This window comes from Panicum virgatum, chromosome 1N (genome assembly GCF_016808335.1).
Source record: "Panicum virgatum strain AP13 chromosome 1N, P.virgatum_v5, whole genome shotgun sequence".
NCBI classification, from domain to species: Eukaryota; Viridiplantae; Streptophyta; class Magnoliopsida; order Poales; family Poaceae; genus Panicum; species Panicum virgatum.
The window spans coordinates 47960047-47975449 of record NC_053145.1 but is presented as its reverse complement, the minus strand read 5'-3'; the positions used below and the strand labels follow the sequence as shown (position 1 = coordinate 47975449).

Genomic DNA, 15403 nt, shown 5'->3' with positions numbered 1-15403 from the left:
ATAGGAGGTCATGGCCTCGTGGGCAGTCGTGGGCACTAGGCAGGCCTGGACGCCTGGTCATGGGCTTTAGTGGTTTACTTTGATCATTTGCACGTTTGGGCCTGTAGAAAGGAGATAAGTAGTTATACTACTTAATGGGCTACTAGAAATTTTTGGGCCCCAGAATTTTGGGGGCCCTGTGCAGCCGCACGGGCTGCACCCCCCTTGGGCCCGGGCCTGCGTTGCCTACACATGGTGACAAGCGGCGAGAGCTCAAGTAGAGGACCAATGTTGGCGGCGCTCAGGCCAACCCCTATCTCGGTGTTTTCTCTCACATCACAGCAGCGGTTGAGCTCCTGCGGCCGCTGCCGGGCCGGCCGCCTTCTCTCTTCGGCCACCTTCCTCAAGTGCCCTCCACCGCCAGATCAGCCGATGGGAGCGGGCAACCTCCGCTGAGAGCCTACGGTATGTAAAAATCTATACTTCTTGATGTGCTTACCCTTCCCAATCGGGTTTGCAGTCAATGGATCGAACTCACCCCAGCCCAAATCTAGCTCTTTGCCCTCCGATTAAGCCTTTGATTGATTAACTTTCTGTCTATTTCCTCCTTCACATCGAATCCATCTCCCAAGTCCCAACTCTATTCCTCCCTGCTAGATTGTTTTTTTCAGGTCCAATCCATGCCTTTCCCCTTTTCTGGCTAGAATTAGAACACATTTCCTTCCAAAATGGGTGCAGCAGCATGTTCGAATCGCCATCTCAAAATAGGTGTGGTTGCCTGTAACACCCTGGGTGTCTGCACAGTAATTAAAAAGGTGTCTGCACAGTAATTGTGTATGTTTACTATGCATCATGTGCTTGAATTGCTTAAAAAGGATCTTTTTGTAATTATAAAAGGCTATATGTGTAATTATGATTTTATACAGGGTCTTTTCTTTAGTTATTTCTGAATATAGCTTTTGTGGAGGGTGTTTTTGCAAAAATTCAGTGCATTTAATGCATGGCAGCAAAATTTACTTTTAAGTCTATGTTTCAAGTGAATTTGCTTTGAAAAAGACAAAATTCCTAGAATTCAAATTCCCTTCAATGTTTTTAATTTTAGCTCTTGAATCTTTGGTCAAATAAATTTTTGCACAACATCAAAGTTGTAGATCATGAAAAATTGAACAACTTTTATGTTGGGCACTTTTCCATTTGAGCTTTGATTTAAAAGTTATTGCTGGTTTACATAATAGTCCCTGGAATTTTTGGAAATTGCAAAACTGCCCTTTTCTTCCACCTCCACCCCCCTGCTCTGTTCTCGCCGCCGCCCACCGACGGCACCGACGCCGGCGCCGTGGAGAGGCTTCCCGGCCATCTCGGCCATTAATTCGCCTCGCGCTGGCACCCACGCGTCGCGCCGCTCCTCCTCCCCCTCCTGTTGCCCCGCGCTGGAGCCTTCCCGGCCGAGCCACGCGCCCCGCCGCTTCCAGAGCCACCCAGGCGGCCGCCACCTCGCCGTCGCCGTGGACAGCCCCGGACAGCGCCCGCCGCACCCTTCTAGCGAGCGCCCGAGTGCTACAAGAACCCCAGAAGTCGATTTCGTTCGCCCCTTTGCTCTCCTCTCGCTCCCACGCCTCCGAACGCCGCCGCCGCACCACCCCGAACCCCGGCGAGCTCACCCCGCCGCGGAGCCGCCACCACAGACCCGCTCCACCCCAATAGCCCCCACCATTAGCCGCGCCTCGCCCTCGCGCAACTCCCCGACCGCTTCCCCTCGCCCGAACCTCACCGGAGCACCCTCGCCGTCGCTCGCCTCCGGCGCCGAGCCGCCCTGCTCCGTCGAGCCGCCGCCTCCGAGCCCCTCCCCGCAACCCTAGACCACCGAGAGGTGCGCCTTGAACCCGTGAAGCTCACGCACCCCTCCACCCTCGCCGGGAAACCGCCGGTCAAACCCGCGCTCCCCCTCTGACCCGACCCGAGGACCTCGGGTTTGAAATTCCAGAGAACCCGGGGGGTTATTTGAATAAGTCTTGACTCATATGAAGAGTGCCTTAGGGACTGCTTTGTAATGTTTTTTAGTGAACTTTGAAATTCAATATCAATTCGTAGAAAATTTGTAAAATAGCAAATTATGAAGTTTTGGAATCCTCTTGAAGAGCTCTATGCAGTAGAACCATAATATGTTAGGCTTTAGTTGCAAGTTTTTGCTGTAGATTTTGATTTGTGTTTCTAGTGCATAAATATTAGTTGATTTCATCTTTTTCTTAACTACTGTATAAAGCCATGTCTTGCAGTGAAACTTTTATGGTAGTTTACTCATGTAACACTTGTTTTTCTATAAATATTTCATGATTAGTTCTATGTTGTAGCTATTTATTTGATTTAATCCGTGTTTAGTAGACTTTAATTATGGTAAATAGTTTCTGTTCTTAGTAATTCATGAATTTATTTCTGCATGTTCTTTTTGAGTAACTTAGCTTGTCCAGGAGGTTTGAGCCTCAGTTCATGGCTAGAATAGGAGCAAAAAAATGAATATTTCTAATCTTATTTCTGTTTTAGTTATTTTCTCAGAATTAATTCTGTGTAGATAAAATCATGAAAAATTCACAGTTGCTAGTTCATTTCTGTGTAGACCTCCTGTTAAATTTTGAGCTTCTATTTTGCTCCAGTTTAACCTGTATAATTCAAACTTGATCTAGGTGTTATCTGAATGAATGAATTTTTGTGATTAAATGGCTACATGTCTTGGCATGATTTTTATAAGGTAGCTTAATCTATTCATGTTCTGTTTAGGGTAATGTTTGCTACTTTTATTACTGTTTGTTGTTTGAGTTACTTAATTATTAGCAAACATGGAATTAATTGCTATAGGGACCCACCCCCACTTGTTTGTGAAGTTAGTCAACTTCTTTTGTACTGTTGATCATGATGCCTTGTGTAGTTAAATTTGTTATTTAACTACTCTATAAACGATTGCCCATGTATGTTTTTAATGTTGTTCTTGCATTACATATAGACACGACTGCCTTATCGGACGGGACGTACGAGCTGATCCCGGAATCTGACGGAGGTGATCTCGAAGCTCAAGTAAACACTGCTGAACTAACTGAAGCCCCGGACCAAAGTTCGGAAGAGCCTAGAGCTGAAATAGTTAGCAACTACCGAGAAGGCAAGCCCCGGGCATAACCTATATTTCAATTTATTATCATTTACGGTTGTTTTTGCTTATGCTTTTACAGTTCTTAGGAGTTGAATTGAAAACCCTAGATGCATGATCCTAGGAACCCTTGTACTGAATACTAGACTTGAGTTCGACTACTTGCTAAGCTTATAGGACCGGTAAAAGTCGAGTGATTGCCTGTCACTCGCGAGCTTTATAGGAATTGTTTGTTTACTTTCTGTTATCAATATAAGGACGACGGACGGGGTTGTGATCGATATCATGACTTTATGTGAGACCCCGTCTGTGTTGATGAACTTGCTAAGGTCGCGGTGTGTGGTAGTGCTGGTTAAGTTTTTGAAAGTACTAGTCACATGCCGTAAATATGGTACGCGGCAAGCCTAGTAGCCGATTGGACCGGGGAGTGGATATACCTCCCACTCTCTCTTAGGACTAGGTTTTATTTTTTATGTTGCGCAACACTACGACTTCAAGGGGCAAGGTTCGGCCTTGGAGCCCTGTAGTCGGGGAGAGTGGCACTATCCACAAGCCGGAAAGAAAGGTCAACGGTTGTTTGGGAATGACCCGACGGTGTTCCAGACGTGTGTGCTAGGTTATCCTTGCAAGGTTGAATTTCGATTCAGAATCGTCCGCCTCTCACGATGAAATGAGACTGCTTGATCTCTTTGCCACACAGAGTAAGAAGAACAACAATACTTTAATCAATCTTGATGTTTGCTTAGATTTCTACCATGTTTGGATAGTAGTTGCTTACATAGAATGGTTATTCAACTAGAATCTTGAAAGCTAAAACTTGAAAGTAAGGACATACTCTTTATTGCTTTTCAGCAAAAGGAAAACCAGAGCCTCACAAAACCTTGCATAGTCTAGCTAAAGTGGGCTACTTATACCCGTTGACGGTTAAGTCTTGCTGAGTATTAGAATGCTTAGCCTTGCTGTTGAAACCCTTTTTCAGGTATGAGTTTTGAGGATCAGATCGCTAGCTTGACCTATCCTTGCTCGTTGCCTCCTGGCTGGTCCGTAGAGTGGGATACGTCTGCGACCAGCAATGACTATGACGAGTGATACCATGCTTGGGCTAGCCTGGTGTCCGTTTGCGACGTGTTGTAGCCGTCGTGTTTTAACTTCCGCTGTTTTAAACTCTGAACTTATAGTTGTGGCTTGTATAACTGCTTTACTACGTTTGGTCTTGTATTAATGTTTTAGAACCAGCTTGTAATGACTTTTATGCCTGTGATGTAAAAATTGTGGTTGTAATATCTCTGGGCTCGCCTTCGTGCGAGGTATGCTTGTTCGATCCGAGAACTGGTGGTTGTATCGGGACGTTACCCGACAGACCAAGAATTGTTCCGTTTGAAGTGCGTTTGAGCTGATGTTGCCTTTATGATGATGGCCTGCGCACTTGAGCTAGGATAATTTAGGCGGTTCTGCCACAGCAACAGTATGCTTGAAAGATTTATTTTTACCAATAGGTGGTTCTACCTTTCGAACTGATTTGGTTCTCCCCTACTATTTCGAGTTCAGACTGATTGTGCCTTCTCCAGTTCTCTCTTCAGTGATTTACTAAAAGTTAGTTACATCACTTATTTATTTCCATTCTTGCATTGTAGTCCCTACAAACTGAATGTTTAGAACTCGATTTGCTTACCTGCTTCACTGAAATGCATATTAAAAAACTGGTTACTACATTTTCTCTTGAAGATTTCCATTTTTTTCACCTTCTCATTTTATTTACGTGCTTCTAAATATGATCAGGTAGCCCCCTGCCTCTCTCGAAGAAGGTTCTGTTTCTGACATTATCCAGAGTTTTATTTACAACAAATTTATTTATGGATGATTCCTGTTTTTGTAGGCTGCAAAGTAAACTGAATGATCATTCATACCAATGTAGCATCGCTAAGTAAAATATGCTCATCAGACTGTCTCCAACAGCGGATACCTAAATGCGAGACGCATTTGTTTGTTTGGGTCACACACAGGAAAAAAAAAGTCACCACCCAAACCTTCCGTTTCCAACAGCGGACCCAAAAGGAGAGCTCCGATCCCCGCCGAGTAGATGTCCGCGGGCCCACCTCGCCATCGTCGTCTACGGGCCCACCTCGCCGTCGTCGTCCACGGGCCCACCTCGCCGTCGTCGTCTGTGGGCGGCCTGGCAGTGCCGGCCGCGCCCCGCCGCGGCGGCTGCTCCTCGCCGCGGGAGCACCTCGCTGTTGTCGTCCGCGGGCCCGTCTGGCAGCGCCGGCCATGGAGGAGCTCGGCCCCGGCCCGGTCATGGAGGAGCTCGACCGCCTCTCAGCCGTCGCCTCGGGCCTCGTCGAGGCAGCGGAAGGGGAGCGGCTGTGCCGCTCGGAGCCAGCGGCGGAGGCCTGCGCGGGTCCTCGGCGGCGGGGCACCGTAGGAGGACGAGCCGGCGGCGGGGCACCATAGGAGGACGAGCCGGCAGCGCGGAGCCGCGCACCATCGCCCCACCGCGGGCCTGGACGTGTCCTCCTCCACCGCCGCCTCCGCCTAGTGCTGCACGTGTTCGATGGCGAGAGCCGGCTGGAGGCCGCGAGATTCAAGCGGCGGCGGTGGGCCAAGCTGCGGGCATGAACGCCGCCGCACTGTCCCTGCAGGCTGCGGACCGCCGTTGTCGTCGTCTGCCGTGCCCTGCCTCGCCGCCACTCCGGCCTACGCTAGCAGCTCCCCGCCTCGCTGTCGTCGGCCGAGCCCCGCCGCGGTCCCACCTGGCCACGGCAGTGGCTCCCCGCCGTGGGCCCGCCTCCCGCGCGGCTTCAATTTGGGTCGAGGAGAGAGAGAGAGACGCATAATTGCCTCTCCTCTCACCCGCGACGCAAAATGGGTAGTTCATTTAGGTGCTCTGTTGGAGAGCGATTTTGATACCCAAATTACTATTCAGGACCCAAATTTGGGTTTGGGTCACGTTGTTGGAGATAGCCTCAGTTGTCATACTTGGGTCGTGCAAAGCTCTAGCTTCTACATCTCTTTGTGCACCTTCAGCATCTGTATCCATACAGCCGTGACATGGTAGGTTTTCGTTAACTTTTATGCTGTTTGTTGTGGTTTTTTATAATCCTCAAAATATATGTGTTTAGAAGCTTGAACCTTGGTATGATAATTCAGCATTTGGAGAAAATTGGTTAGGGAGGTACCGATCTAAGGTTATATGCAGGTCATGATTTGTTTGATGTAGTATTATGGGTTCCTCCAATTCCCTATGCACCATGGAGAGGAAGAGCTGAGGGCGACTGGACGCTCCCCCAGCAACACATGACCCTGGAGAGAAGGAGCCGGACACAGGCCATGCATTTGGTGTTCGCTCCTTTTGGTCCATACGCAACAATCAGTCAATTGCCACGTTCTCCAACGTACCTCTCTTTCTTCTCTATACACATATGTAACCATCAACACATTAATCATTTTTTTCCATATTTTCAAATGGGCGCGGCGTAGCGCGCGGTTTACCTAGTGCACTACACACACCAACTCTACACACGCGCACCACACTCACTCCACGCGAAGATGAACAAACCTACAACTATACTCAGACCGAAGATCCCATCCTTGGAGAAATCACTGGAACCATCTATGGCTCCATAAACGACGGGCATGTTGTATTCCCATTGTTTTATATTTTTTTAATTTCTTAAGCTACATACAATAGATCAATGTTGCATCTAGATGAAATTTATTTCACCTCTCTCTTCATTAATTTTTTACCACATCATCAAAAACACTAACATGACACTCCATTTAATAAGAGAACACTCTCATTAAAGTTAGACATAACAATTGTTGAACTATATATACAGTTTTTTGAGGAAATAACTATCGATACACAGGTATACTCTTTTCACAATGTATGATCCTCCTATCTCTCTCTGCCCCCCAAAGCTAACTAGCTAAGGGTTAGATCTTACCCTAGGTCCATTTCCTACGCAAATAATAAACCAACTAAAATCAGAGTTTTAGAGAAAAAAAACAATTAAAAAACTTCTGAGGCATGAATAATGCTTCATCTGGTTCTTTGAAAAATGAACATCTGCCGTGTCGTTTCAAAAATTAGCATGACGTAGAGAAATCGCTGTGTTCGCTTGGCTGTGACTGATGGCTGGTACTGATTTGTTATAAGAGAACAGTACGGCTGACTGGCTAGTAGCTAGTGGCTGGTGCTGATTTAGTATGAGAGAACAATACTGCTGGCTGGTTGACTGACAAGGCAAGCGAACACAACATTAAAATCAGCGACAACGATGTGACAACAAACCTGAAGTAGCAGCTTCTGTCCGGGCTGGTTTATAAGACGGGTGCACTTATACCCAGAAAACTCATCATAAATACCGGGCGGGACCCCGATTAATACTGGCTCCCTGCCTTTAGTACCGGTCATGTATTTAATACCGTTTGGTAACACCTGCCGGTACTAAACTGTCTGCCACGTAGTAGTGCCCGGTGTAGCAGTTTAGTACCGGTTGCTATTACCAACTGGTACTAAGTTTTTTTTGTCTTTTGTTTGAATAGATATATATATTCTTTCCCTTTTTAATTTCAATAAATTTGTATTCGTATTTGAGTTCGTAGTATTCGTATCTAGCATCCGTATCTAGCATAGCAACAGCTATTACATTTATTATATTTATATACACTTCAAATATTATAATTACTTATAATAGTGATGCACTTGGGATTAAAAAATATTTACAACTAGCCATATATTGGACTGTGACATCCGGCCTAATTTGGATATGGTCCGATAGTGGCCCATGAATGTTGTGTGCATATGTTTAGTACTACATTGCCATTGGAGCAAAGGATGGAGCCAACTACAGTTGGAAATCTGTCAGCTACCCTTGGAAACTGTCCAAACCGACAGAAACATATGGCCCTGCTTGTGCTGCCCACATCAACAAATTTTCCATTTAACTAAATTTTCTGTGCCTCCCACTTTCAGTTTTCTCAAGTAGAGTGATGTACTAGATTTGTGCAAGCAGAGTAACAACGTTTTAACTTGAGAATAGCTTCCATGGCGTTTAAACTTTGGTGCACCGTGCTATAGCATGTGCCATGTGAGAATCCTTGAACCTCTCTAATACTTGCTATACCAGTCTTTACTGAATTCTATCTTCAGACAGCAGTGATGTGGAAATCTGGAATAGATTGGAGGAGAGTAAGAAGTGGTTCAGTCAAGAATCTGGCGTAGAGGTAGAGCTCCATGGTTGTGGGTAAAGAGGTATATAAAGAAAGGTTGTGTAAGAGAAAGAGGGCAGTGACCTGCCAGGGATTACTACCGCACACATGGACAATACGGAGGACAGAGGAGTAGACAGTAGCTAGTGAAGATTGAAGAAGGGCCCTCCCAGCACATGGGAACAGAGCAGAACATAAACATCATTGTACAGCGCTCTCCACCACCATAGTATGCTAGACAATGATGACGCACGGTAATTACATTCATCTTTTTTTTTTTGAGCATCAGGTGATTACATTCATCTGCGAAGCAGATGTACATGGTGTGCCCTGTCACTGACTGCGAAGGGGTTCAGAGCATCAGACCACTTAGCCGCGTCGTGGCCAGTAGGGTGCCAATTGGTAACTATTATTAGGTGACCCTCCAACCCTCTCTAGTTCAAAATTTTATACTAAATTTACAAAACAATATCTCAATTTGAAAAATTAGTACAAAATTTTGTTAGACCCGGGGCAGCGGGACTGTTTATAGGCATAGAGTATTCTAGAGTAAGGGATAAGATCATGGATGTACCATACCTCTTTTGTAACTACTCGAATAGGCATAGAACTATCTGCAGTACAAAAGAAACTACCCGATTGTGTTGTAGTAGGACTCCAACTGTACTTAGATAGGACTTTCTATTTAACCCTGTCCCCCCGGATATATAAGGGCGGGCAGGGTCCCCCTCCAAACAATCATCAACACCTAAGACAATACAAACCACCACACCGGACGTAAGGTATTACGCAACTCGCGGCCCGAACCTATCTAAATCTTTGTGTTCCTTGCATCATCGAGTTCCAAAGCCGTCGATCCCTACCTACAAACCTTACTACTAAGGGTATCCCTGAGCAGGCTTGGCGGTAAACACCGACAGCTGCGCGCGCCAGGTAGGAGATTCGACGAGTTCATCAGCAAATTCGATGGCCGGATCAAGCGACACCAACAAGGTGCCGGAAGGCACAACCCTCGTTTTCGGTTCCTGGGCTTGCATGGCTGACAGGTCGGGCGGCTTCTCCAGCCACCTTGTCACGCCCAATTTGCCCAAACCAAAAACCAGCTCCCAAACCGCTGACATCCGCGCATCCGCGGATCTCGACGGAAAAAGAGTTCCATCCGAACTCAACTCGGATAACTCAGAAATCGTGCCAACTCCAACCCGAACTGTCGGTTCGGTCAAGTTCGACACAAACTCTGATTCCGAAAAACCTCACTTTTTCAAAAACCCCTGGAAAATACTTGACTTATCTCAAGACGATCAAACGCCCTAAGGTCAAAAATTCTGATTTACTCGATGAAGTAAACCGAGTCTCACGATCAATTGAGGGCTGCATCAACCTCGCAGAAACTGCTCTTGGCACACCTAAATCACAGAACCCAGAAGTGTTGAACCCACCGCAGAAAAGGTCGGGCGATATACTCTCAGGGATCGATCGAGTGGATTCCAAGCTCATCGACTGTATCAAGTTAACTGAAAGCACCTTGCAAAACAAGGAGCAGCAAACGGGAGGAGGAATCTGCGGGGGATCTGGTGAGACAAACCCCCGGCTTGTTCGGATGGGACCGTCTATCTCCAGGATACATCAGAGCCCTTCACCGAAACCTGCCCACAATCGGACTCCGGAACCAGTCGAGTCCTTATTCGATCAGAATTTTGATCGCTTCATGAACGGCCTCAAAGACTTTGAGCCATTCAATGATCTCGAGGATCGGTCAGACAACATCGACTTATTCATGGACGCTATGTCCAACCCACCCGAGCATGCTAACGCTCTCTGGGAACTGGCCAAACTCAAAAAGGAAAAAGCCAAAGCTCTAAAACAATCCAGTAACTCAATTTTTGATAAACCCTGGATTAAGGAGCCTGAAGGGCTGACCCTACCCAATCATGGCTACACTGGATGAACGAGAATGCCCTCCATGTAGAGATGGGCATCCCACTTCTCGCTCACCCAAAGCACACATACTCTAAAATCGGTAGACTAACCGATTCCGAATCCGAGTACTCTTCCAACTCGGAGGACGAGCTGCATAACCTAATCCAGTACAGCAAGCAAGTCGAGTCCATCTCGGCTAAAAACTCCAAGTCCGATCAGGACTCTCTCTCTCTCTCTAACCTGGTCATATATGTGACGCCCCAAGGACGGACAGTGCGTCTAAGGAAGACACAAGATCCCAACACTTCTGGCTCGCAGCCAACAGATCTGCCTTACCAACAGAGCACCCCTCTAGACCCATCCTCAAGCAAACAAGACCAGGAAGTTCAAGATCTTTGCTGTGAAATCCTCATGGTTCGCATCTCCGAAGTTCTGAAACATGAGGGCGATCCCACGGAACGTCTCAACCTTGACGACTACAACTCCGACGATTTCGACGAGTACCTTTCCGACAATATGGAAACTACTCCTCCTACAATCACAGAAGCCCAGGCTACTACCAAGGAAGAGCTGCCTCTTCCTCCTCCAGCGGTGACCGTCCCTGTCCAACTGGAAGAGCACCATACAGCAGAAGATCTCTACGAGCGTCGTCGCCTGCTTAACCAAAAGAGGGCATTCAGGCACCAGCGCCTCGCTAACAGCCTACAGGAACAACAGGGCGACAACTATGACTACTCCAACTGCGACCTCCATAGAGTGATCAACGTTGGGCGTGACGCATGCAATGTCATCATCTCAAGGAGAAAGGAATGCGAGGAAGTCGAGGCTTACAGCCTTTCTTCCAACTACCGCATCCCACCAAAGGATTCCACACCCTTCAAGAAGCACAAGCTGGCAACCTTCAGTACACCGTACCAAGGAGAATTGTCCTAGAGGGGAAACAGGATCAATAAAGTACTGCTACGCAAGTGCTTCATCCACCCAAAGAGCTCTCACATGATCTTTCATTGTGACTCACTCCGCAAGGCCCTTGGAGCACCACTCCTCAAGGAGACCCTGCCACAAATCTAGTCGACCCTTACATCGACTAGTTTTATCTTCGAATAAAGTTTTATTCAGTCTTGTAAACCATTGCTCACGTCTAATGGGTAAGGGGTCGGTCTTGAGAGTCGGAGTCTGTCACTTTACAACTATTGTAATTTCGACAAGTCCAAATAAAAGTTGATTTCTTCCATGAATCGACTACTTCGCCTCCGCTCACTTGACCAAAACTCCATCTCGAAAGTCATGCTCAGCTTTAGAGCAGCTATCAAGTAGTTTTTATGGTTTACATTCGAGTACCCTTCTGACATTTACGTCTTGGGCAACCCGACAGGGTTTGTACCTAACAGTTCTGTCTTAAGGATTACTCCAGTCCTTGTTAAAGGACACCCTACTCGCTGGCTCGGGTAGGTTTTGGATATCCCTTCGACATTTACGTCTTGGGCAACCCGACGGGGTTCGTACCTAACAGTTCTGTCTTAAGGATTACTCCAGTCCTTGGTTAAAGGACACCCTACTCGCCTCGCTCGAGTAGGTTTTGGATATCCCTTCGATATTTACGCCTTGGGCAACCCGACGGGGTTCGTACCTAACAGTTCTGTCTTACGGATTACTCCAGTCCTTGGTTAAAAGGACACCTTACTCGCCTCACTCGAGTAAGTTTTGGATATCTTTCTGACATTTACGTCTTGGATAACCCGACAGGGTTCATACCTAACAGTTCTATCCTAAGGATTACTCCAGTCCTTGGTTAAAGGACACCCTACTCGCCGGCTCGAGTAGGTTTTGGATACTCCTTCGGCATTTTCGCCCTGGGCAACTCGACGGGGTTAGTACCTAACAGACTTGCCTTGGGGTTACTCCAGTCCTTAGGTAGGACACTTTACTCGCTCTGCTCGAGTAAGTTTTGGATATTTTTAGAATATTCACGTCTTGGTTAACTCAAAGGAGTTCAATCCTAACAGTCATATTCTAGAAATCAATCCAATCCATGTATAGGACATACTACTCGATATGATCAAGTAGTTTGGGGTATTTCCACAACAGTCGTACACTATCTGGGTGACCAAGCAAGGTCTATCCTAACTGGTTAACTACGAAAATCCCTCAAAGAGTACAAATAAGTTCTCGATACTCTAAAATATGGCGACACAAGTTTTCCGCTTGCTCAATCTACTATGGGAATCTCCGTTATAGAATCTTTTTGCCTCGAGTACTTGACGGGTGTTACTCGCTTGCTTGAGACACAAAAGGAAGCCCTGTTTTCCCTTAGCATCCTGAGTAGCTGTCGAGAGCTGCCTGTCATCCTATCTATCGAAGAATACCTTACAGCTCCTAAAATACTTGATAAGAGTCCCCCCCCGATTGGACGATAAAGTCCATGCAAGCTTTCTGCTAACAAAACATTTCCTTGAAAAAGGAAATCTGCTTTAAAGCTACAGCTTCTCATTAGTGCTTTTCCCACTTGGTTAATTCTGAGGGATTCAATCCTAACTGGTTGGCACTATAGTTCTGGTTCAGAACCATACAAACTCGATTCTATTCAAGACTACTTTTCCTTCTAAGACATTCATAGATACAACTCCTCGTATCTACTATTATAACTGAGTAGCCGCGATGCTGCCTACACACAGGATCGTCGAGTACAACTACTCAACACAGCAAGAGATTCCACAATCCTAACCATGAGTACTTAACGTTACACGAATATTTAATATTTGTTCAAACAATACTCTTGCCTCGCATAATAGCTCAGTTACAATAAAGATCAAGGAGAATCAGTCTTGGACAGGGACTCCACGATCTGATTAGCCACCACTGAAGTTTCTTCTACATACTGACAGAATTGATCATCCGTGCAGTCAGCCTTGGCTCCCTTCCCAAGCGCGTCCAGACAAGTGGTTGGCCAATAAGATTTCACCAGCCCAAGTACGTGACCTACGCACTGGCGGGTGATTGTAGAGACATACTTCTCGAAGGCCTCGGGTACTTTACGAAGCCTCCCCGCCAACGTGAGCGGTTCGTCTCCGTCCCGATCTGGGATTTCCATCGCCTCGGCTACCTCTTGAGCAGCATCCCTGACTTCCCGCAGCGCGACAAGTTCTCGCTGCATCGAATCTCGGGACTCGAATAGCTCCTTCAGCTGCCTCATGGCCCCTTCCAGATCCTGATCCGAGTCCGCCTTGATCTTCTTGAGCTTTTCAATCTCATCTGCGTTTTGGTACATAAGAATCTTTAGATTCAGTACCAAGCTTTCTTAAATCTTTAAAGATTCTGCACAAGATGTGTACTCGATTGAAAGAAAGACTTATAAACACCAAGCAGATCAACTAGTCGACTGCAATATATATGCTAAAGACTACTCTTTTTTGGATTGGGAGAGCTTCTTAAACTTCCCCTCGAGAGCTACCTTCTCAGACGAGAGCGTCTTAACCCTCTCTTTCAGGGCATTCAGCTCTGTCTTATCCTGGGACTGGCCACCCTCCCGTCCCAGTGCCTCCTGCAAAATAAAAAGATCGGTATACTACTCGATCTATGATAAAGTACTCGAATTATTCGACTACTTACCTCTAGCAGCTTGACAGCACGCTCTACCTTCTCACGCGGCAAGTCACTTCCCGATATAACCTGGGAAGTACTCGCCCGCACTTCAGCCACTGTCCTCTTGGGCACATCTTCAATCCTCCTTTCAATATTTCCTGTATTTTGGGAATCTAAAGGAAGAACACGCTACTTAATCACATTAAGAGCAATAAAAAGATACCTTTTCTCCAAGGTGCTACAAGCTTACCTGCTGGGATCTCCTCGGGCTGATTATCGTCGCCTCCCTCAGGAAGCTTCTTGCCTTCTTCCTCCTCTGGAAGCTTGCTGCTTCCGCCATCCTCTAGGATTTCCCCATTGCCCTTCTCGGAAATTGGCAATGGAGAATCCCGCAGCATGGAGTCGACCATGGCCTCTGCATCTAGAGCACTCATCTCGGGAGTGTTTGGGGGCCTCTCTACCTCCGATCGGGAGGCTGAGTTGCCCTCAGTCTCCACGTTTCCCTCCAGGACAGCATCGCTGCAAAGTCAAAGTAGTTAAAAACTACTAAGCAGATCCTATAGCTACAAGTTTTGAGAAACTTACGTAGGAGCTCTTCTCAGAGCAAGACCCTTGATGCCAAACTTTCACTACAAGAGTCAGCTTACTCGTTTCTCCGGCAATATTTATATCGTAACTACTCGCCGATGGAATAGCCCCGGTCCCACTTGATGGGTCCACTATGGTGGAAGGGACAGTCTGCCCCACCATAGCATCATCCCCAGATGCTGATATCCATGGCATTTTAGCCACCAGACTTGAGAAAGAAAAACACAAATCAGCAAACCAAAGACAGAAGTACTCGATTGTCAAACAACTAACTACTTACCTATCGCTAGTAGTTTGGGAGGAGCTGCGACGCTTCCTTGCCACGGATCGAGTACCCCTAGATTGCCCAGTTTGGGTATCAGTGCTTGGAGTAGGGCTGAGTTCCCTATCACTCCTCTCCCCAGCTTCCTCCTCATCTGCACAACCAAGACTATACATAAGTACTGTTTGTATGAAACTTTATATAAACATACTTAGATTTGGTTAACAGATGAAAAAGTTTGGAAGAACAAAAGAGGCGAATAAATCCCTGGCAGTGAAGGACTACTTTTAAAGTGCTCCACGTCCTCCTACAGAAAGCAAATCCTATCAGATTTATACTATGGTAAAGTACTCGACTACTGTATATCGACTACTCTTATCAAGTACCTGCTTCGGAGGACTCGCAGCAGAAAATGTATCAGGAACAACCGGGATTTTCTTTACATCCCTCAGCAGTCGTTGTACTCGACTAAATACTACATCATCTGAGATCTCTTCCTGTGAGTACCTTGACGAATCAGCTGTTCCTTAATACTGGAATCCAAGCGATTCCCGAGTCTGTAATGGCTGAATACTCCTCTTCATCCAGTCAAATACAACTGCTTCCCCAGTCAACATATTTTGCCTTAAAACGGCAATTCGATCGAGAAGTTCGGGGATCTGACTCTCATCAACTGGTTTTTTGTTCCATTCAGGCCATTGAATCGGAGGGCCTGGAGCAAT

The 15403-nt window shown here is 46.6% G+C and overlaps 1 long non-coding RNA gene across 1 annotated transcript; it reads left to right on the top strand.

Annotated features, from left to right (window-relative positions):
* The first annotated feature begins 257 nt into the window (after positions 1-257).
* Positions 258-5120, top strand: LOC120656259. Its single transcript, XR_005667853.1, has 2 exons — positions 258-747; positions 4667-5120. It is a non-coding gene; the product is annotated as an uncharacterized LOC120656259 (long non-coding RNA).
* Positions 5121-15403: the final 10283 nt, after the last annotated feature.